The sequence below is a fragment of the Cupressus sempervirens genome, chromosome 9 (genome assembly GCF_028749045.1).
Source record: "Cupressus sempervirens isolate cs-2001-9-10 chromosome 9, ASM2874904v1, whole genome shotgun sequence".
Taxonomy (NCBI): domain Eukaryota; kingdom Viridiplantae; phylum Streptophyta; class Pinopsida; order Cupressales; family Cupressaceae; genus Cupressus; species Cupressus sempervirens.
The window spans coordinates 444,660,136-444,683,998 of record NC_143126.1 but is presented as its reverse complement, the minus strand read 5'-3'; positions in this window follow the sequence as shown (position 1 = coordinate 444,683,998).

Below are 23,863 nucleotides of genomic sequence, written 5' to 3'. Positions count from 1 at the left end.
CAATACCCTAGACTCCTTGTCTTCCTAAGGTTCTCACACATGACAACCTTTGCTTCTGACTAGCTCTCTCTATAAATAAAGATTTAAGAAATTTTTTCGTTCAACCTCAATCGTCCATTTTAGGGTTAGGTAGGATTAGGTAGGATTCAATGAATCTACTCACTTTTCCATTTATTTCCTCTAGATACTTCTTCCACAACCCTATTAGAATTCACCTCAAGATGGTTTACTTTGAATTCTATGCCACCAGCTCATCATAGCTATCTTCCAGATGCTTCACACAATTTAAGCAAACAAAATAGTTAGCTCAGATTAGTCAAATCAATGATTTAACATGAATACTAGCACTCAACATTAATGTTCTACTACTTGGCTTCCATATTGTTCTTCCATTTGCCATCCACTAGATAATTTGGAAAACACTAAAGTTTAGTGGTGCTCAGCATCAACTAAACTTTACTTGACTTATAGTAAGTTCACTCAACATACACTGAAACTTCACTTCACTCAGCTCCAATTAATTTTCTACTTGGCTTGCACTAACTTTTCTCGGCACCTATTTCCATTTGATCAAGCTTGGAAAATTCAATTCTTCTTGTTCTTCTATCAGTTTATCCATCCTTTATAGCCTCAAGGAGATAATCAATACACTATGTCATCAATATCTTAATTGATCTTTGTACTCCTTTTACATATCATAACTCAACCTTTCCTCTAGGTTTTCTTGTTATAATATTTGATCAAAATCTTCTCATCAATCAAAAAAATGATAGTACTAAAATCAAATACGCAATTTTCTTACTAGCAAGTAGCAGGTTTGACATCGGTGACAAAATAATGATTGAAACATTACAATCTCATATCAGCATTTGCATGTCTGGCTGATTTCTATCATTTTTCTATGATTGATCTATTATGGTGCACTAATCTTTCTACCTTAGGCATTTCCCAAAGTAGAGTTGTATTCCATCAATGTGTAAGATATTATGATTAGCACCTTTCCTCCTTAAGTAGCTTTGATTAGGGGAATCACCCCTAATTTACCTCTAAGATATTCATGAGCATCTTTAGGTAAGGTTTTTGTGAATATGTCATCAATTTATTCTTTGGTGTTCACATTTCTAGCTTCAGTTCTTTATCTCTTACTAGTTCCCTCAAGTAGTGATACTTGATAGCAATGTACTTTTCTTAATTTGCATCATTGGATTCTTTGGAATGTTAATAGAACTTGCATTATCACAATAGATAACTATTGGATCTATAATCTCTTCTTTCATACCTTTTAGTAATTGCTTGATCCACATAATGTTTGAACAGTTGACTACAGCTACCACATACTTGGCTTTAGTTGTTGATTAGGAAATACAATAATGTTTCTTTGTTGTCCATGACACTAGTCTCTTTCTTAGAAAGAATACACCTCCACTAGTTCTTTTTCTATCATCAATATTTCCTACTCAATCTGATTTAGTGAATACCTTTAGTTTAAATTTATCACTTCTCTTGTAATACAATCCATAGTCTTTTTTACCTTTTAGATAGCTCAATATCCTTTTTACACCCATCATGTGACTCTCTTTAGGTTTTTCTAAGAATCTAGCAACTATCCCAATTGCTAATTCAATATCTAGTCTTCTATGAACAACATACTACAATTTTCCAATCATGGATCTATATAAGGTCTAGTTCACATCAGCAAATTCATCATTCTTAGATAGCTTATGTCCTATTGACATAGGTGTTCTTACTGGTCTTGAATCTTACATACCAAAGGTCTTTAATATCTCCTTGATGTATTTTTATTGTGTAATGAAAATACCAAACTTTATTTGACATACTTGCACTCCAAAAAAGAATTTTATTTCACCAAACATAGACATTTCAAATTCCTTCTTCATTTCATCAACAAATGATTTGCATAATGCTTACCTTCTCCAAATATAATGTCATCAACAAATATTTTAGATAATAGTACTTCATTGTTCTTACCATTCTTCAAATATAGATTATTGTTATCATTTGTCCTTTCAAAACCAATCTTCACCAAATAGTTATGTAATCTTGCATACCATGTTCTTGGGGCTTGTTTCAATTCAAAGGGATTTTTTTTAATTTACATACCATATTCTTCTTGTCTAGATCTAAAAATCCTTCAGGTTGATCAATGCACACTTCTTCCTCCATTATACCATTTAAAAATGTAGATTTGACATCCATCTGATATACCTTGAAATTCTTGTAGGCTAAATATGCAATCAAATCTTTGACTCCTTCAAGTCTTGCCATAGGAGAAAAAGTTTATCCATAATCAACTCCTTCTTCTAAAGAATAACCCTTTCATACTAGGCTTGCCTTATTTCTTGTTACTGCTTCATTTTCATTGACTTTGTTCCTAAAAACCCACTTTTTCCAATGGCATTTTTGTCTTTACATCTTGGCACTAAAGTCCAAGTATTGTTCTTCTCAATCTAGTCAATTTCCTTATCCATTGCCTGAATCCAATCTTCATTTTCTAAAGCATTCTTTACTATTTTGGGCTCAAATTCACAAAGTAAGCATGTATCATCTTTGAGTCTTTTTCTTCTCATAATAGTTGATTCATCATTACCAATTATTTGTTCAGGTTTGTGATATCTTCTCACATATTTTGCTAGAATAGGTAGTTTTCTTCTTTATTCTTCTACAGGTTCATCTTGAAAATTTATCTTAAGCTCATTTTCTCTTTCTTGTTCAAGTTCTGCATGCTTGGCATTTTCAATCTGATGGTTGGCATTTTCTGTCTATGACTCAGCATCTTCAATATGTTGCTTGGCACCCACTCTCTACTAATTGACAATTTGTTGCTCTACAATATTTCCTATCTATAGAGAGACTGCAGCTTGATTTTCTTGTTCATTAGGAGTGCTTGGAGCATTATCATCCACATAGATGAATGTACTATAGTCTTTAGGTTCTTCTTTGCATGTAGTGTCACTTATTTCTACAAACTCATCAATTTTCACAGTTGCACTTTCCACAACTTTGTTAGTGTTAGAGTTCAAACACTTATAAGCTTTTCACTTAGTGGAATATCTTAGGAATATGCCTTCCTCACTCTTTGCCTCAATTTTTTCATTCCTATTATCTTTAAGTATATAGCATCTACTTCTAAATATTTTTAAATATTTCACATTAGGAGCATATCCATACCATAGTTCAAAAGGTGTAGCATTTGTACCTTTCTTGACTTGTACTCTATTTAGGTTATAGACAATAGTACTAATAGCCTCTCTCCAATATTTATTTGATACACTCTTCTCCATCATTAATATCTTTGCACATTCCATTATTATTTTGTTCCTTCTTTCAGTTATTCCATTCCAAGGAGGGGTCCTTGGTGCTGACATCTATCTTTTAATTCCTTTATCATTGCAGAGTGTATTGAACTCATTGGAAATAAATTCACCACCTTTGTCAAATCTTAAGCACTTTAGACTCTTCCCTATTTCTTTTTCAACTATGGCTAAATACCACTTGAATAACTAAAAAACATCATATTTAGCTTTAAGAAACATCATAGTCATCATCCTAGAGTAATCATCAACAAATAGAATGAAATACTTATCTCCACAATAACTTTGAACATCAATGTGTCCACATAAGTCAGTATGAACCAATTCCAAAATATCACTAGCAGTGTATGTTTTTCTCTTAAAACTAGACCTAGTCATTCCCAGTAGACATTGTTTACACATGGCACTATCAGTTTTCTTTAGTTTAGGAAAATCTCACTTTCTTCATATTTCTAATATTCACCAAATTGTCAAAATTTAAATGACATAACCTCTCGTGCCATAACCAAATATCTTGTTGTGCAAACAAACATGTCTCATTTGATAAATATAGATAGAATAAGTTACCTCTTGTATATTCACCACTTCCAACAAGCTTACCATCAGCATCATGTATCTTTCCCTTCATGTTGTGAAATTCAACTCTATAACCTTGTTTTTTTAGCTATGAAATGCTCAATAGATTTTAGTTGATTCCTTCAACCTAGTAAACATTGTCACATGTTATCTTGTGAGTCAGTTGAATAGTTCCTTTACCTTTTATAATACATGGAATATCATTACCAAATTTTACACATCCACCTTTGTAAGGACCAATGTCTTAAATTTTTTCTTTATCACCAGTCATATGATTTGAACATCCATTGTCAATTATCCATCTGTCACTTTTTTTTACATATGAAAGCAATGTAGTTTTCTCATTTTCATTAGCATCTTCTTTCATACCAATGTAGACTACTTTATCAGCATTACTTTCAAATTCATTATCAATTTCTTCTTCAGCAATATAACAATATTTCTTACCTTTTTCATTCTTGTTTCTCTTGAAGTATCGGTCATCTCTTCTTCCCTTCTACTTTCTTTCCTTCCTTCCATTTGTTTCCTCTCTATCAGGACACCTAGCAACAATATGACCTACTTTTTTGCATGAAAAATAGATAATAGGTAGGTTACCTTTGTATTCACCTTTTCCTCTTCCAAACCATTTTTCAATGAGGGCTTTAAGTTCATTAATCTCATCATCAGTACTATCACTGTCACTCTTCACATGTTTTCACTTTATTTTGCTAAGAGTTAATTATGACCTAAATGTAGATTCAATAGTAACAGGTGTGCAATTATCAAAGTTAGACATTTCAAAAGTAGTAAGTCTACCAATTACACTTTCTAAGGTCAAAGTGTTACTTGGTGTGCATCTCATTTTTTGGATTGTAGACACTTTAATGGCATAAATAAGGAATAGAGTTTTGAATACCTTGCTTATCATAGTTTCATATTTGATTTCTCCATTTGCACCACAATTAGCATTCATAGCCTATTTGACTTTTGTGTAGTATTGTACTATATTCTCACCTGTTATCATTCTCATGTCATCAAATTTACCTCTCAGGCTTTTTGATTTGGCTCTCAAGACATTGTCATCACCTCCATTTATGGTTTTTAATTTGTCCCACATTTACTTTGTACTTTCATAGTCTTTTAAGTCACCAAACTCAGCATAGATTAGGGCTAAATCAATCTCCAACATTGCTTGATTGTGTTATTTCTTTTACTTTAGTTGATCAGTTGCTAGAGGAGTAGTGATCACCTTTACATACTCATTACCAACAAAATTGATAGCAACATCATTGATACTAGATATATGCAACCTCATCAAGGTTTTCCATGCAGGATAGTTCTCCTTGTTTAGCTTGGGTACATCTCTCTTATGAGTCATGATCTTTAGCTTTAAGTACCTTCAAACTTTCTCTATAAGCATTGTGCTTGGATACCAATTCTTAGAAATGTTTAGAATAATTGAGAGAGGGGGTGAACCAGTTACTCAAGGTCCTTAAGTACCATTTGAACATCTAAACAATAAAACACTTATTGTTCTTCGTATCCTGTTGTTGATCGATCTCTATTGTTACTCAATCTCAACTGTAGACCAAAATTATTATTCCAAATACATGTTTTTCTAAATATAAAATGTAAAACATATAAAGCATTCAACATAGATTTAACACTGATTTTGATGTGGAAACCCAATTTGGGAAAAAACACCAGCAACATGTCACCACTTTTTCACTCTTTCGAAGTGAAAAAGTTACAATGCACCCCATTAAATGTGACCTGGTTTGAGGATTTAACCACCCTATTAGGAGTGGCTTTGTTAGAGGACTTTGATCATTCCATTTATAATGTCACCTTGTGAAAGGATTTACACAAACTATTAAGTCCTTCAAATGACTATTAGGTTCTCTATTAAAAAAAATTCAATACAAACTGTTTACAATGATTAGAAACAAAATAGTAGGTTTTAATCTATGTGATTACAACTTAGTTTTCAAGTTTAGATCTCTATTTGGTTTAGGTGTTGATTCACTGATAAGCTCTCTACTGTCATCTCAATTCTTGATTCACTCGAAAACCCTACAAGCAATCAACCTTCTCACTTCACCAATACTTAAGTCATCTTCTTAGATTCACTTATCAATATTAGCAACTATTGAGATAATGGGTGTTGCACACATTGCATAATATTATTATATTTTATTATTTTATATTATTATGTAATTTTGTATCTAGGAGAATCTAGATGGATGTGCAACATGTAAAGATTTTTATGAGATATACTTGATGAGTTTTATTGTAACATTGTGATAATATTTCATGTAATTATTTAATATTGGGAAAAAGAATTAAAATTCCAATATTAAATGTGGGGTCAATGGGTTAGGTAGCACATGGTTTATGTAATACCACTTTGTGGTTTTGTGAGACTTGCTACTATATAAGCAGCCACAAGGGTAGTTGTTGATGTGACAAGGAGAGAAGAAGAAGAAAAAAAAAGGAAAGAGTCAAGTGGGACAAGGCTTGACAGGTTAGCCAAGGGAGCATTTGTGAAGGTTGAAAGCATGGCATGGGATGTGTGGATTCATGTTTGTTCTCATAGATTTTTCAGTGGTGGCTATGGCTTTCAAGGCTTCTATAGTTGTATTGCAATGGTATTTTTGATGAATAATACATGGTGATGGATGCTTTTGGAGGCTAGGTTTTTCCCTCAATGATGGTTTCCTAGGGTATATCTTATGTCACATTCTTGTGGGTATGTTGTTTATTCTCTTACATGTGGATTTTAGTTGCATATTTATTTTAGATGTATTATGGGTCATGTGAAAATGGTTATATTTTTTGTTGTAAGTTTCCTTACAAGTGGTATCAAAGCTATGGTTTTATTGTTGTAACCCTACATTGAATCCATGGGAATGCATGAGAGGATAAAAAGAAATGGCAAGATATATGAGTTATTTATTATAGATCTGGGGATTTTGGATTTTCTATTATGATGGGATGTTGGTATATTTTGGGCATGTGAAATTTTTAGACAAAAGAATTTTTTTTAGATGTTTCATTTAAATGGGGGTTTTAGGGGGAGCTTACAAAAATGACCTCCTGGGTAAAAATAGACCTCACCATTGGATCTAGGTCAATGTTTCCATAAATTTTGATACATAATATGCCCTAATTTGGCCATGTCCAGAGGAAATCAAAGAGTTTTTTTGTTTCACCCCGTGGTGGCCGTCAAATTTAATCCCATCAAAAAAAAATTCACAAATTAGGTTATAACTTGGGTATATAGAGTCAAATTTTGGACTTTGAATAGTCAACAAAAAGGTCTTAGAGAGCTCTACACATTGGTTCAGATTTGGTGCAGGTTTGGCACAGTTTATTTGGTGATATATTAATCTATACATTTTATGATATATTTTGACTATGGTAACATTATGAGTTTATGACATTGTATGTTTGGAGATAAAATATTTGATTTCATTGTATACTTAGTTCATATTTCAGCTTGGTCTCGTTAGAGGATGATTTTTCATCATGATATCATGGATAGCTTGGATACATGGTTTAGTGAGAGCTTGTGATAGTGATGAGATGACAATGCAAGTTTAGTTCCTAGTTTGGTTTGTATCTTCTTGGTTTGGAGATCTTGGTTTCACTTGGTATTGACACTTTGACTGTGTGAGTGTAGACCTAGAGGATCTTCATGTAGGAGATGGATTTTATGATTCCATGGGTGACTCGACACTATGGTTGAGTGGGAGTTGTTGGCATTGATATATATTTATTGAGTGTTTGCAGATGTTGGAGGTTTGCCTTAGATCCTGTTGCTATAGAAGCACCTTTGATATTTGCATGGTGCATTTATTATCTTCATGGTGTGTGAAGATGGTTAGATCTTGAGAACTCATGGGGTTCTTAGTTATCTTTATGGTGTGTAGAGATGTTTCTTCATGGTATGTGGAGATGATTTTCTTCATGGTGTGTAGAGATGGTTGCATCTTGAGGACTAATGGGGTTCTTGGTAGAGATGTGGTTTATGTCTTCATTTGACATGTTATCCTTGGTGTGAGGATGGTTTCATTATTATATCATGATATACTCTTGATATGCATTTAGAGTTTTGACATGTTATAGTATGTTCATATGGAGCATGTTATCTCTTTGGTTGAGATGGTTAGATCATGTTTTCATGTTTACGTTCCCAAGGCTATGGTTGGAACTTTGACATTGATCTTGGTTTAGTCTCTTAGTATTAAGTACATTGATCATAAGTTGGATATTTCATGATATTTTTATGTTTTATTTGGAGTCAGAATGGATTGATTGGCTACAAGTTCTCATGAATACTTAGAGACAGTGGTGATGTTGATTTATCTTGGATTAGAGAAGTATTTGTTGGAATTATTGATGGTTTCAGTAGGAAATTCGAGGGGTAGTCACCTAATATGGACTTCATGAGAGGATATTGTTCTTAGATGAGTCTTGGTTGGAGACTTGGATATCTTTATGAGAATTCTCATTCCCCACTCTTGGTCTACTTGGTAGTTTACTACTTGAGAGGTATAGCCCATAATTTTTCTCAAGTGCATTATATTTATGCTTGTCTTTCATGGATATGGATCTTGTGTTATGGTACATGAGTTAGTTCTAGAGGGTTCATTTGAGAGATGGTTTAGCATTGATTATCTCCATGTGCATATGTTGTTATGATGGTTGAGTTTGGAAGATGGTTTTATATTGGGCATATTCCTTGGATTAGGAATGGTTAATGATTTTGATCTTCTTGTGAGAGGCTTACATCCATGATATGTTATATGGTATGGTTTGGGTGTTTTTGTGGCTTCTTGTTGGGGTTTTATGGAGGAGATCTTACTTGCACAGTTTACATCTAGAGGTGTGTGCAAAAGGACATGATACAAGTTATGATTTGCATGGTTTCTCTTTGGTCTTGGTTATCTTCCTAGATGTTTAGTTTTTCTTACATTGGATTTGAGATTGGTTAGATGATAATTGATTTGTGCTCATGTATGTCATGTGAGAGATGGCATGGTTATTCCTTTATCTCTTTCCTCTGTTGATTGTGGAGAACTTGGAAGGTTGTTGGAGAGTTTTTATGAGAGTTGTTATTGTAAGTTATTGGATTATGTATTGTGGATATCCTTGATACTACATGGATTCACTTCTTTGAGATGTTGTGAGTGGATTGGTTATAGATTTGACATTATCTTTTGAAGTGGGAGCTTCTTGTCATATATGTGGTAGGTATTACTCTTGAGGCTTGTGATTGTAGGTTACAGATTGGATATGTTGATGATGTGAGATTCACTTGGTATACCTTTGGAGCTATGGATATTTGGATGGGTTTGGGACTTGTTGTAGGTGTTATTTCAGCTATGGATATTTTGACAACTATGAATACATGTGATTACATTTGGATCAGGTTTTTGTACTTGGCATTTCAGTTGGTACAGGATTTTATGAACTTTTAATGCGACAGGTTGGGTGGCTTTCTCTTTGGATGGCTTCTATGTATGTCCAGTGGCAGTGGCATAATTGGAGGTGGCTTCATTCATGTTTGAGAAGCTAGTTGCTTTGATTTTATTGTGGGTACCAAGATGGAGCACATGGTCTACTTTGATCCATGATGGTGGATGTACTAGGAGGGATTATTTTCTTGTTCATTTATGTGGCTATGGATTGACCCTATGCAATGTATAGAACAAGTGGGAGATTGTTGAGATAATGGGCGTTGCACACATTGCATAATATTGTTATATTTTATTATTTTATTATTTTATTTTATTATGTAATGTTGTATCTAGGAGAATCTAGATGGACATGCAACATGTAAAGATTTCCATGAGATATACTTGATGAGTTTTATTGTAACATTGTGATAATATTTCATGTAATTATTTAATATTGGGAAAAATAATTAAAATTCCAATATTAAATGTGGGTTCAATGGGTTAGGTAGCACATGGTTTATGTAATACCACTTGGTGGTTTTGTGAGACTTTCTATTATATAAGTAGCCACAAGGGTAGTTGATGTGACAAGGAGAGAAGAAGAAGGCCAAAAAAAGGAAAGAGTCGAGCAGGACAAGACTTGATAGGTTAGCCAAGGGAGCATTTGTGAAGGTTGGAAGCATGGCATGGGATGTGTGGATTCATGCTTGTTCTCATAGATTGCTCAATGGTGGCTATGGCTTTAAAGGCTTCCATGGTTGTATTGCAATGATATTTTTGATGAATAATACATGGTGATGGATGCTTTTGGAGGCTATGTTTTTTCCTCAATGAGGGTTTCCCAAGGTATATCTTGTGTCACATTTTTGTGGGTATGTTGTCTATTCTCTTGCATGTGGATTTCAGTTGCATATTTATTTTAGATCTATTATGGGTTATGTCAAAATGGTTATATTCTTTGTTGTAAGTTTCCTTACAGAAACATCTATACAAGCTATCTCCTTGATCTTTGCATTCACTAAAACACTCTTGCATTCACCCTTATGTGCCTCTAATCCACCTTTGCATGTATGTCTTTCTCATACACACCATACTCTCTTTCTTATTCAGCTTCATACCTCTTTAAATAGGAAATTATCACTTTACCATTTTCCACAATCATTGTAGATCTTAGGGTTTACAATTAGGTTCAGCACGATTCATTGTATCTATCCATCTTCTTGATCTTCCTCTAGAGACTTCTCTAGAATCTATCTGTTAGGTCTTTGCCTAATCCTTTCCTTGAATTTAATGATCCAACTCATCAATCTTATCTTCAACATGGTTTACATCTCCCTAGAAATCAACTGAGTCAACTGGGAATCATGATTTCTTCAAATTTATTCTTCAATAGTGTTACTCGGTAATCACTAATTTCAGACACTCAATCATCACTTAACACTTAACACTCAGGCACTGTAAACCTTTATGGCTTAGCATCAACTAGCTTACTTTCTTGACACTGATGCTCGATCAACACTAGATTTTCTCGACACTAACTATGACTCGGTTGAGACTAGCATCACTCAGAATTTCTTTTCCATTTACTCTATTGCTTGACTTGGCTTAACTTCCTTAATATAAACAATCACTTTGCTTTATCAAAGTCTATCTAATAAAATGTCCATTGTAGCTTCCTTTTCATAACTCAACCTTTCCTCTAGGTGCTATTGTTATGAGCAATTTCTCAAATCATCTTCATCAATCAAATAATTGTTTCAATTGTAAGTTTCCAACAAGCATTGCCACAAATGCCTTTGAAAGTTTGATGTGGTACTAGAGGTTTATCTCTCATCCATGAATCATCCCAAAATCAAATCTTGCTACCATTCACATTTTCATTTTAGGCTTATAGGAAAAGTATATTTATACATGAGGATACTATTATATAACTTAGAACTATTGCTAAGGAAAAATTTGTATATACTCTTATTGGTATAATTTTACTAATGTTGTCATTTTTGGTCAAACTTTATATTACTATGTATAAGGAGAGTTATATTGGAGTAATATATATTATCAGTTAACAAAACATATTAAGATAATGTGTATGTGTGAAGAAAAAGGTGAGAAAGGAATTAAGAGAATGGTGTGGAAGATTCTAGAATAGAAAGAGGGAAAACTCTAATTAGGTTATCAAGTGAAAATGGTGAAAAGAGAAATAGACAATAGAAGAAAGAAGAGAGGAGAATAGAAAAAGGGATGCCATATTGTTGTAATTATTTATCAAAGAAGACTTATCAAATAAGGAACAATGAGTTATTGGATGAGGAACAGTAAGTTATCGGATGAGGAACAATGAGTTATCAGAAGAATAATAGTGATTTGATGAAACGGGCCTATCAAGAAGAGGAGAGGAAAGTACATGTCAATTTCTTGTTGTTTATACCTAATCAGTTGATCGAATAGATTGTATAATCCTTTGATAAGGTAGTCTTCGATAGTACTTTTGAAGTTCTATTTTGAACTTTTCATGTAAAACCTTTTCTTGGGTGAGCACTGCAATAGTGGGATTAAATCTCTTAGCAAACTAGTCTTTAATAGGACTCTTGATACTCTTAGCTAGGTATTAGACACTTTTAACAAAGTGTAGTCATTCAGAAGATGGCATTGTTGTAAAGCTCTTAGCCAAGTACCTTTTTACTGTAGTGATAAATTATGGGTATCATCCCCATTGCAAATTTTACCTCTAACTAAGGGTTTTCTGCGATACCAAAATCAATGTGTTATGTGTTTAATTTTTATTATGTTTTATTTTTGGAATTCATTAACTATTGGTATAACTAAGGAAACATCATAATTTTATTAGTTAAACACTAGAGGTGATTATCAGTTACAATGAGGAAAGTGTTTATAAGGGTACTGATTCACACCCCCCTCCCCCCCCCCCACCACCACTCCCCACCCCCACCTCTAGTACTTCTTAATACTTGTAGTCACCAACAAGAACCACTTGGGAATACTTGAGAAGTGATAATCTTGTAAGACTTCTCAAATTTTTAATACTTGAGAATTGTTATATTATACCAATTAACACTATTTAGTGCTAGATTCTATTCCATTTTCTCATAAGAGCCTTATTGAAGTGTGTAAATTTTCTTATCCATAATCCTCCCATTTTTATTTGATTATAATGAAATTAATAGTATAAGACATTATAAGACAATTCTCAATCAACATAATATAAAATGCATGCATGTAAAATACTAAAATATATAATTATTTATGTTGCATTATTTGGTATAAGGTTCATGTTAAATACCCAAAAACTTGCAAGAAAATAAACTATAAAAAAATGTATGTATACATATATACATGTGTATCATAAATACAAGATATCTAAAACTAATATATTATGTCACATCTATAAATAACAAATTTTATCATAACTTATAATATTTGATGATATTGTTTCATTGTGTGTTATAAGATGTTCCTTGTCACTATTTTCTCACTTCTATCTTCTTTTACTTAGATTGCAATATTGATACTCCATAGAAGTAGTTTCCCTTCAGAAATATCATGTAGCATTGATTGCAAAATCATAATGAATGATTAGTTGAATAATCATCCTTTGTCATGGTTATTCGATGTTGATGCTCGTTGAATATAAAGCACTACATTTCCACAATTTTGAAACTTCCTTGGGATTACTAGATTACTGTCTGGACATATATCACTTATGATAGACTTTACATTTCATTCACTACCTCTTAACATTAGTTCTTAGAACAATATTTTGCATCATTTTTCATTATTTTGAAAACTTTATTATCAAATGAATATTTTATTTTTATCATGCATCCCTCCTATAATTTTTACCATTATCACTATTGTGAAGCATGTTTGCATTGTCCTACATGGAATCATAGTTTTTTAGATGAATCTTCTAGATCCCAATCAATGATCTAGATTCATTCATTTTTTCACTTAGTCCTTGAAATTTTTAGATTGGTGGATTGCCTTACATAAGGATTAATGATCCTCTATTGGACATGCAATCACCTCCTTGATTAGCTCCTCAATCTGTAAAATAAGCTTCTAGCTTGACAAAAATGTTTTACATAGGATTTTGTACCATTCTAAACAAATATACAAAATTATCTTTCTCGACACTCATACCATACTAGTGCTCAACCCATAATATTTCTTCATGATGTCCCTTAGCCTTAATAGTACTCAACATATACTTCTTTTCACAATTTCTATAGCACTCAACTTCTATTACTTTCTCTAAAAAATTCAGCAATCACAAAGGTACTCGGTGACCTTTGGCTTCCTCGACAATAACTAATTCTCGAAATTTAACTTGAAATATATACAATTTTTTGATGCATGGCTTAGCCTATATAGGATGGCTTGGTTGCAGTGATGAATCCGACCTTGTGAATGACTAAGTGTTTGACACTAATAGACAAATTTGCCTTAGGGATCAACAATCTCCCCCTTTGACATTAGTGGAGAAATTAGTTTGTCATGATCAAAAAATTTCCATTAAAAAAATAAAATAAAAGTACTCCTTCTTAGGATATAATCTATACCTTGACTTGGTAAATATTGTACACATATTCTAAGTCTGCTCTCAGTATATTTATATTGAAAAAATTCAAAAACAAAACTCCCCTTGATCATCATAAAATTTCCCCCTTGTTTTTGTCACTTTTGGTTGCTAGGGTGTAGGGGTCAAACCAAACTTATCCAAAAATGGTTTGTGGACTTGCAAAATGTTACCTAATGTTTTGTCCCAGTTTGTCCTTATGGAATCAATAGCTTGACTCTCAATCTCTAGTTTTGCTGTTAGATACACCAAATTATCTGCAACTAATAGATTTGGATATATCTAGACTAACTCTTTTGTACTCTTCAAATGTATTTTCATAACCTATAAAGGAGTTGTCATCATAGCTTCAAAATATATAATTTTATCTTTTATTCTACTATATTCTATAATTAATTCAGTGAGCCTCCCTTGCTGAAAATTCAATTTAGATAAATGTATTGCACTAGAACTTGCATCCATTGTCAATGCATTGGCACTATACTACAAACATTCTTCCATCTTATATATTCTTCCTCTTATATCTTTTGTGAATGTGGAAGCATCACACAACTTCCTAAAAAATGTATGTACATTTTGAGAAAATTTTCTATATTATTTTACAAAGTTTGACAGCTCTACCTATCTAACAACAATCTCTAATGCAACCTTCTCTATAACTCTCTTCTCAAACTTTCTTTCTGACCATTACATGATTATTTCATTTGCATCAAAATCTAGGTCATTTATTTTCTTCGTGCAATCTTAATCAATTTCTCAAAAATAGGATCATTCTCATCCAAATTATCAACAACAAATGAATCAAGAAATATGTCCTTGATATCATAAATTATAATTTTTTCTATTTTCTTTTGTTGATGTTCCCTTCTCAGCTTGATTCTCTTATCTTTCCTTGGAAAAAAATCACTTAGTGTCTTCATCTAATCCTTTGGAAAATTTGATTTGTCCCAATCAGGTATTATAATGTCTTCATCAAGCATAATAGGTTTAGCTTGAAATGCAATAAGGAACTACACTCTTTTCTTCTTAATTTTCTTCCCTAGAGTATTAGAGCTCGGCACTAGTATTTAAAAGATTTCCATTTGTAACTCCGTACTCATTCTCTAAAGATTAGTTCTTGTTTCCTAAACCTTCTTAGGTACTTCACTTGACTTCTTCTCATCTATAGGTTTAAGTTAAATTATAGAACTGTTTTGTTCTTCCTCCTTTGCTCCTTTAATGTGAGGTCCTAAGGCATGTGGCCTTACTTCATCAGTAGTAGATTTCTCTACTTGAACACTATAGCCTTCATCTTTCTAATTTCCTTCTACATTTGTTACAAAATATTTATCTTTGTGGTCTCTCTAGTAATGACTAACACACTCTGTTGCTTAGAAACACTAGTCTATACATCACCCTGGTATGGCCTTCATCTTTCTAATTTCCTTCTACATTTGTTACAAAATATTTATCTTTGTGGTCTCTCTAGTAATGACCGACACACTCTGTTGCTTAGAAACACTAGTTTATACATCACCCTAGTTGTCAACTTGTCTTGGTATAGAAACAAGGGTAGATGAAAGTTCAACCAGCTATGTTTCCACTTGTTTCTCAATATTTGGATAGTCCTTTATTTTCACTAATATAGAGTTAGATTCCAACAACTTTGTAAGGACCAAAAACTCCACAAACTTGGTCTGAACTTGGCTTTTAGTTTGTTGTGCTAACTTGTTCATTTCCTTAACAAGACTAGTGTTGGGTTAGCATCAATGGTTACAGTCTATGTTCTTCCTTCACTCAATTATACTAGGTCATTTAAGGTATCACCTAGATTTACCTATCCATCAAAATCTTCGATGGTGTCAAGTTCAACTTGACCAGCCTCTTTCTCTTCCTCTTTCTTGTCACTCTCATCAGTAGGCATTAGGCCATAGACCTTCTTCCATAGATTTTTTATTTCTTCAACAACATTCTCTATCTTATTTTTCAAAACCAAATAAGCTCTTCTCTTTGGTACAAATTTTTTGGTGTATTCTCTCAAGCCTAAACTAATCTTACCTTTTATTGAATTCAGGCATAATCTAAGCCAATGTGGCTTCCCTTATCTTCCTTTTAGTGGTTAAAGAATTCTTCCACTTGATATCAATCTTATTATATAATTCTTTAGGAATCAACTTTCCTAGCTCTATAGTCATTTACTTAAAATTGACTATCATATCTATGAAAGCTTCTTCTATCTTAACCTTCTCTTCATTACTCAATTTTTCATACTTAATAAAGTGAAATACTGACAATATTGCAGTATCTATAAGGCTATCACATACCTCATCAATAATTTAAGGCTTCTTATGTATTGCAACTTTGAACTTACTCAAGTCATCAAACTCATTCCTCACTGCTTCTTCTTCTTCATCATCCTTCTTCACCACAAGCCTCCTCATTGGTTTCTTTAATGGTTTGCTTGGATCAAGTTCCTTGGGTGTTTTCTTTCTCTTTGATGTACTTTTCACTAGTGCAGGCTTGCTGATTTTCACAATCCCTTTCTTTAGTGGCTCCGTAACTACAGTGCTAGCTTCCTTGGATCTTTGTCTAGTGACCCTTGATGGTGTGGGTGAAAGATTAGTAACCACCTTCCTCAAAAAATTCTTCACCTTAGGGTCAACTACTACAATTTGTTTACCCTTGGTTTCCTTAGGCTTGAAAACAACTAACTCTTTACCTTTTTCTTCTTTTCCTTCTTCTTCATCACCTTCATCCTCATCTTCACTGCTAAGATCTTCTCCTTCCATGCCCAAGGAAAGGAAGAAAATGGTAAAGAAAAAAGGTATTACTTCCCTTCGGCCCAATTTTTTGAAGAAATTTTGGAGGTTTATCCTTAGGGCTTTTTTTTCCTACATCAAATTTGATGGAAAATTTTCTAGGGATTATTCGTATCATTTTTTCTAGTTAAATCACTTTAGGAATAATGTGAAGATGTGTATTCATTTTTATCTCTACTCCTCATTGAACAATAGCATCAATGTGGTAAGAGATCATAGCATCACCAACCCCCCACTACATGATGGCCTCATACTCCTTATTTATGAGGATATCAAAGCTAACAATGTGGGGAAGTTCACAGAGACCAAGCATGATGAGGGTGAAGGAGATGAGTCTAAAGGATGTGAAGAGTCCTTAGAGGAGAAAGACAGTGAAGGCCTTGGATCTAATGAGGACTCTGAACCAAGTAAGAGCAAGAAGAAAACATCTAATGGGAAAGCTCTCAGAGCCCGACTAAAAAAAGGGTCTACCAAAGTCTCAATAGGAAATCATTTTATTCACCTTGGTCAATCTAATGATGAGCTTAGTGCTAGTGAAGAGGAAATGGACACGGATATGGAGGAATTGGACACTGTTGGTAAGACAAGCTTCGCTAAAAGATAGAGAAAGAAAGGAAAGCCCAAGAAGCCCTTGAAGAAAAAAAGGAGGGATTCATCCTCTAAGGATGAGGATGAGGAAGGAGAGGAGATGGATACGAAAGTGGAGGAATATACTTTGTTAAAATTAAGACCCCTAAACAAAAGGAGAAGTGACCCATTCAAGAGGAGGCAATTGGAACTGAGGATGATAGGGAGCATAACCCAATCAACGAAATGGGCCTAGAAGACTAGTAGTGGAATGAAATCCCTACCAATCCCATGGATGATATGATAAAAGACCAAATAGTTTCTATCACTGCCTTTGCTAAAGGGAGGGTGACAACCTGGAAAAACATGAACATGGAAAGCATTCGGCTTGAGATTGCTAGAGAAAAAATCAACCTACAAGTTCATAAGGACCTAAAAGGGAAGGTTGATTTTTAGAATCTCATTGACCCTACAATGTTAATCATGAGTGACTTTAGCAAGTAAGATAACATCAATTTACTCAACAATGCTAAGAATAGCATGATGGACAACTTCAAGTCCATAAAATGGCTTTTCCACGAGATTGTTGAGATTAACAAATCAATAAGTCTACTAGAAGGAAAGAAGGAAATAGGGGAGCAAGAGCATTGACATCAATTAGTATGTCAATCTAGCTACCTTCTATGGTTTGGAAGCTAAGATATTGGATCTTACCAATAAAGTTGATGCTACTCATTCTACTCTACAGAGTATAGCTAATTAGAGCTATCATAGCCTAAAGGCTTCCAATGAAAACCTCAAGGCTCTTATTAGTAGACTGGAAGCTACTAGAATGGAAAAGGTGATGATCATAGCAGAGGAAGGTGGTGTTGGGGCAGAGACTGAAGGGTCCAGGGAATAGGACAAGTGACAACAAAAAGAAGAAAGCCTCAGAGTACAACAACAAGCTCATAGAGATTAAAGAGGTTATTGGGAAGATGGACATATTTGAGAAGGTGGCCATGAATATCCTTATGAATATGGATTAATATTATCTTTGTCTTGTTAGTTTTTGTTTTGTTGTTTCTAGCTATCCTTCTGTTGATAGCCTTTTTTGTTGGACTTTTTTCTATTGTCCTTATGTTATTTTAGGCCTTTATTGAATATATTTCCTGATTTGTAAAGGGTTTCAAGGGTCCTTCAAAACATGTTTTCCTTATCAAAAACATTTGCGCTCTCAATAATAGTCTTAGTTCTTTGATTAAAACATATGCATGCTTTAATTTTCAATGAATAACTAAGAAACATACCTTCATCACTTCTTGCATCAAACTTACCAATGCCATCTTCTCTTTAATGTAGCACTTGCCCCCAAAGATTTTGAAAAACTTAACTAAAGGTGCATGTCCAAAACAAAGCTCATTAAGGGTCTTACCAATACCTTATCTGATTTGTACTATGTTCATGGTGTATACTATTGTATTAACTACTTCTCTCAAGAATATCTTTGAGACATTGTTCTCAAAACATCATAACTCTTGTTGCCTCTATTACTAGTCAGTTTCTTCTTTCTGCTATACCATTTTGCTCAAGTGTTTTAGGGGCTAAAAGTTGTCTGTTAATGTCATTTACTTCACAAAACCTGTTAAACTCATTCAAAGTAAACTCTCCACCTATATTAGATCTCAAGAATTTAATCCTCATTCCATATTCATTTTCAACTCTATTCTTAAACACCTTAAACTTCTCAAATGCTTCATATTTCTCTCTAAAAAATGCTACCCACATCATCCTAGTAAAATCATCAACAAGAATTGTGAAATACCTTTCACCATAGAATGCTCTTGTCTTTGTAGGAACACTCAAGTCTCAAGTATGTGTGTACTCTCTCCAACTTTGTTGATGTAGTAAAAAAAAATTCTTGGAAAAGAAATTTTCTTATTCTTTTCCATAACACATTCCTTGCATACCATGTTAGTAGGCTTCACAATTTTAGGCAAATCTCTAATAGCAAGTGTAGTGCTCACTTGCACAAAGTTATCAAAATTTATGTGACAAAACCTCTAGTGCCATAACCAACTATTATCAACCTTAGCAACTAAGCATGTCATATTAGTAGGTTTCAACTAAAAAATATTACCTCTTGATCTTGTACCGATACCAATCATCTTACCATCCTAATCCTTGATAATGCATCTATTTTTTGTGAACTACAACTGATATGCCTTGTCAACTAACTGTCCAACACTTAGAAGGTTATGTTTTAGACCATCAACAAAATAAACATCATCAGTGTTAGTTTTACCATCAAGAGTAATAGATCCTATTCATTTTATGTGACAGACTACATTGTTTCCAACTCTAACAATTCCTTCATCACAACTATTGAACTTAACAAATTTATTCATATCATGAGTCATTTTATGTGAACAACCATTGTCTATGATCCAATTAGATTTCTTATTTTCAACTTGTGACACTAATGCCTTTTCTTCCCTAAATTCTTTCTTTTTAGGACCTTCCTGTTTAATTGCAACAAATCTTGTTTCATCACTTTCATTATCACTTTCACTCAAGAATCTTTCTACACTCACCTCTAGATCTTCATCATTTGCATAAATAAATTCTATAGGGAACTTAGAAGCATAATACCCATATTCATTACAAGTCCAACATTTAAAGATTTTCTTAACTTCAGGTTCTGTCTTCACAAGTAGGGCAATTCCTTCTTTAATCTTCTTATCTTGTTTTGATCTTCCTTTGTTGCTGCTATTATAATCTCCAGTAGTACTCATACTTCTTGTCAATGTAGGTCGAACACTCAAAGCATTGAAACTAGTCTCAGTTCTAGGTAAATCACCACATTGTCTCAAGCTTACCTCAATTGATTCCAATCTTCCAAGAAGAGTCACTTTTGAACTTTTATATGCAATTTTTAACTTATTCAATAATTTGTGTTATATACTTATATGTAGGTGTCAAAGTTTTCAAAATCTTCCATACAATTTCATCTTCATCCTTCATTCCATCGCAAGCCTTAATTCTTGCATCAATCTATGATATTCTACCAAAATAACTTCTTACAAATTCATCTTCCATCATTTTAGCTTCTTGAAATAAACATATCCAATTCTGCAACCTAATCTTCTTAGCATGATTATCACCTTCATAAGTAGATTCCAAATCTTTTTCAATTTTCATGTGCCACATTAGAGGATTTTACCTAACTATACTCACTTTCAAGAAGGGTTGATAGAAGTGCTTCCCTAGAAAGCATATTGCACATAAACAATTCTCTCTGAGGTTCAGTACATGCCTCAAGATTATCTTCTCCAACCACTTCTTTCTTTTACTTAGTGATCAACCAGTATCCTAGACCCATGCATATAAAATGTGTCTTCATCTTCTCTTTCCAACTATCAATGTTGGTTCCATCCAAATTTGGATTTTCTTTTCTGAAATGACTTTCCATAGGTCTCCTTAATCTGTTAAAATTTTCCTTCAAGGACCTGATGCTTTGATACCAATTGTTAGAGAGTAGAGTCCACCAAGATAACTAAGAGAGGGGTGAATCAGTTATCTAATTAAAAAAATTCTTATTTACCTTCTTAATTCTAAAATATATAATCAACAAGTGCAATAGCCATAAGAAGATAACCATACACAATAACATCAAATTTGTTAACTAGAAAACCCCGATGGGGATGGTACCCACAAAATGATGTACTAATATACAAGTTCTTTGTAAGAGGATGGACCTTGTTAGGAGTTAATGAAATACATTTAGTACATATCGGTCCCTTTTAGGAGACTTTAAATCCCTGTGAAGAGATTCCAATCCTATTAGGAGTTGTGGAAGTCAGAAAGACCCATTGTCGAAACAACTTTAGGGGCAAGACCATCGAACTCACTATCCAAGTATCCTTTGTATTATCCTACAAAAAATAATACCAATAAACAATTGTCCATCAAAATCTCTTTGCAAAATACAGCCTCTTTGTCAACTTGTTGTGCCTTATCCACACTAAACACTTCTCTAATCTCAAGAAATTCAATATTAGGTTCACTGGATCTTACATCCAAGTTCTCTCACTCATATTACACATCCATACACTTAAATCCCACTTCCATTTACAATCTTAATCACATTTAACCACAAGGAAAACAACTTTCCTTTATACCAAGTCCTCAAACTAATTATTGAGTCAACCTTGAGGCTTTCTCAATTTACAATTACTATAGGACCACCTTAAGATAATATAATACACGTTACATTACATCTTTTTCATAATTACGTAACATTTTTGGCTTGTAGTCTTCACAATCCTTCACATGTACAAACTTGGACTTAGCACAATCAACCATATCATCATCATCATGTCTTCTTCCTCTATCCAACTACACTTAACCAAATTCTATCTCAGTTAGGAGATATAATCCAATTACCAGAAATCGCTTCTCAAGAACTTGGCCAAAACTCTATCTTCAATAAATCTTGAATAACTATCAATTATCTCCATATTTATTCATGCACTCTTAGCCACACCATCGTAACACTCTATAGAACACATCCTCAATTGTGCTTATCCTTGTCATGAATCCTCAAACCTCACAATCTCAATCTTTGTTTGCTACTTTTTTTAGTTTTCATATAATCATTAGTATGTTGACATGAATGACAAACACAATCATGAATGCATCACACAATCATGCTAACAGTCTCCCCAATTCTCTAGTAATGCTAGGATACTCCTCCATAGGAATATCATTATCATTCATGCTAACACTATGTTCATTATGCAATTCAAATTTTTAATTGAATGGTTTGAGCAAGATAAATTTAGGGTTTAAACCCATTTATTGGATAAGTGGATTTAAGGTCACTCAAACTTCATTTTGAAGAAGTTTTTGTTGTTGTTGTGACAAGAAGAGATCTATAGAAGCAAGCTAGAATAGTGAGGAATAATGTGTAACAACATATCAATGCTCAAGCAAGAACTTGAGGAAGTGAATAAAGATAGTTCACCAAGTTAAGCTAGAAAAGAAGGATATCAAATAATCTTTGAGGAGCTTCACATTGGATCTATAATGCAAGGTATGATACATCTTTACATCTAACCTTTATTTTTATTTCTTATCATTGCAACTATTGTAATCTTTTGATAGGTTAGACTTTTAATAAGTCTTTGAAATCCTCTAATAAGATATCTCTTATAGAAGGATCAAAATCCTCTAGTGAGGCAGCCTTAACAAGTTGTTGGAATCCTAACAGATTATATGCATTCCTAATAGGATGAGTTCTCAAAAGGAATAGATATAAGCCTTTAACAAGGTGCCCTTTTACTTACAAGAAAAGGGTAGTGGGTATATTATCCCCATCGTGGTTTTCATCCCCTCATCAAGGTTTTCCATGTAAAAACATTTATGTCATTAATGTATGCTTCTATTTCTGATGTTTTATGGTTCTATTATATTGCTTTCATAATAGTTTTGTTTGCTAAAGATTTGATAGAAAGGACAGTCAGTAAGATTATTATTTTAATCGGTATAATATAGTGTATTGATTCACCCCCCCCCCCCCACCCAATATTGGTTGGGGCCAGCAAGATGTGAATGGTTGCAGTCATAAAGGAAAAACTTGTAGAGGTGTTTGAGTGATTATGTTACCTAGGATGAAAAATGGCGTAGATGTAGATGTCTATTGTAAGATTATTATATTGTGGTGAGAGGATTTTTGATATGGATTTCTTGTGTGCCTATAGGTTGTTGTGGACCAAATTGTGTATGATGGTGGGATCTGTGATTTTTGGGATGGCAGTGACGACTTGGGTGGACATTGTAGTTGGGTCCACAAGTTATCATCTCACTAGTAGTTGAATCTTATTTGGGATGTAGAGTTGATGTGAGGGATCTATAGTACCCACTAGTCTAGGTAGACCATGGAGTTGATAGTTTAGTTGTCTAGGTAGGTGTACACCTTCTCGTGCAAAATTTTTAATGATAGAATCCTTATTTTGGCTAATGATAGTGCTTATGATTTGTGCATTTCTAAGACAATTCATGAATACCTCCAAGGATTTTGGTATAGGGTATGTATTTGGGTATACCCCTTTTTTGTGAAGGATCAAACATGACCATAACACTATCAAGAATAGGTTGTAAACTAGAAGATTCATTAGGTTGATTAGGATCCATGTCATTTCTCTTCTTTTGATGTGATACAGGAGCATATTGGGTTTCTTAGAAAGATTGTATCTTGGTAGCTTGATGGTTGTGCTCAGTTACCTTTTGTCTGGTTTTCTTGGTAGTTGTTTTGGCATGCTTAGTTGAATTTTCTATTACCAAATTGGTCATTGGTTGTTGTGACCGAGATGGTCAGTTAGTGTTGTCACAGAGTTGGCTCAGCATCTTCTATTCATGATTTTTTATGCTTGGTTCCTTACTTCAGCGAATGGTTCTATATTGGTTATTCTTTCTAGGTCGATTGTGCATGTAAATTAGGTCATCATTAAATAGAGAGATCTTTCATTGGGAAGTGTGTAGACCTATTTTGGGTCATTTCTTTCTTCT